Source organism: Wasmannia auropunctata, unplaced genomic scaffold (genome assembly GCF_000956235.1).
Source record: "Wasmannia auropunctata unplaced genomic scaffold, wasmannia.A_1.0 LD336106.1, whole genome shotgun sequence".
NCBI classification, from domain to species: Eukaryota; Metazoa; Arthropoda; class Insecta; order Hymenoptera; family Formicidae; genus Wasmannia; species Wasmannia auropunctata.
Window position 1 is genome coordinate 9,878,250 of NW_012026784.1, and position 2,106 is coordinate 9,880,355.

The following is a 2,106-nucleotide window of genomic DNA, read 5'->3' on the forward strand; positions in this document are numbered from 1 at the left end:
GAGTGAATAATTTCACCCTTTTTGAAAGAGTGAAATTATTTGCTCACATTGGATTGAAAATTGACTCTCGCTTAGAATGATTTTTCACTCCCTAAGAATGAAAAATCCACTCCAATTACGGAGTGAATGCTTCACTCTCTTCTTAAAGTGAATATTCGCTCCTGACGGACTGGTGCAACTTTCACCATCGCTAGGAGTGACATTTCACTCCCTTGAAGTGAAATTTCACTCCCAAAAATTTAGAATATAAAATTCCATGTTCAATGGAATCTCGAAAATACATATTGCACGTGAAATTAATATAATCTGTAATTTTCCATGTGAGTTGCAATATTACATGATTATGCTGGATCGAAAAAAAACCCAGCATAATTATGTAATTTCACACAAATATTTTTTTCAGTGTAGGGGGAGTCGTTAGACCAAGTTTTATTGAGTCAAAAGCCTGCTTTTGCTCATCCCCCATTCCCAAGAGTGGCCTTTCTTCAAAAGACGTGTCAACGGCTCTAATCGCGTGGCACATTGCGGTATAAAGCGCCTATACCACGAGGCCATCCTTATGAAGCGGCGTAATTGTTTGATGTTCTTCGGCGGCGAATAATTTAAAATCGCTACGGTCTTATCCGGATCGATAGTAAGGCCCTTCCTTCTGTACTAAGAAACCGAGATACTTTACTTGCGATCGACAAAACTTGCTCTTTTCCGGGTTGATAGTAAGCCCCGCTTCTCGGATTCGTTTAAACCCGAGTAGAAATTTTATTAGGTGTATGAGCAGGTCCGAATCAGGGATGCCGTAATATCTAATCTGGCCCTGATAAGGTCACCTGATCCGGTTCTAATACGATGTGTAACGCATTGCATAATCAGGACCGTATTTTATTTACCTAATAAGGACCATGTTAGCTGGATTTATGAGGACCCTTTCAGGTATAACATTCAGAACTATCAGGATAAAGGAGAAGAATCCTGACAAGTCGATTCCGACATAATCATGCCATATCCGGACCGTGACTCTACACAGGGTTATCAAATAACTCCCATATAAAAAATGTGTACTAGCAAAAGCATTAGCACTAAATAACGACAATTTATTGATTTTTTGTCTATTGAGTTTATATTTTTTGAAGGCGTTCTTCCAGATGGTATTACTAATGCTGGTACATATTTCTTATATGGAAGTTTAATAATCGTATATGGAAGAAAGAATTTAACAATTGGAATAAATATAATTTCTATTGAATCCTATCTGTTTAATCTTTTTATCCATGTACGATAAAGTCATGGTACGAATACGGCACAATTATGTCTGAATCGGCCTGCACTGTCAGGTAGAGCGCTCTACGTTATTAAATAATTGTTTGTCAATTGGATATATTTAAAGTTTGTTTATTTTAATTTGATTTTTGATAGTATGGTTTATAAAATATTTTGTTTTATTATATAAAACTGATTTTCATATTTTAATATTGTTATTGAATGTATTGTTACGCTCGTCGCAAAGCGGCACTCGCGACACGCACTCGAGACACTCGCGCACTTCCGCACTCGCGTAATAAACTTAGAGATGTTATAATAAAGAGGAACTTTATTAATAAAGAAACAGAGTGTTCTATACAGAGCTGTCAAAGTCCAGAATCCCGATAACAACCGTAACTAAGAGAACGATCCTCTCTTGTCCGCTTCTGCGATCGATACCGGTCGACGCGGGAAACTCGCCGATACACGGGTGCAATACCACGGGCGCAACACTCACGGGCGCAACACTACTTCCCCTCTTCCAGATTGTCGTCCCGACAATCTTTATCTGGAAGATCCTGGAAGTCTTCTTCTCGCACGGTCTTTTCTCCGGTCTCTTCCAAGATGGCGTTCTCCGAGCATGACCCCATCTTGCATCCTCCAGGGGATGGCCGGTCCCCAAGGTGCCGGAAGCCATCTCACGCACATCCTCCAGGAAGCGGAGATTCTGCCGTCGAGACGCTGCCATCGACCCTCTGTACGTCGCTTCCGCTGCTGTCGACCTGCCGTTCATCGCTTCCTTCTTGCCCTCTTGTTCTTGAGACTTGGGCTCTTCTCTCTTCTTTCTTCGGACAAGGGGTGGGATTAACT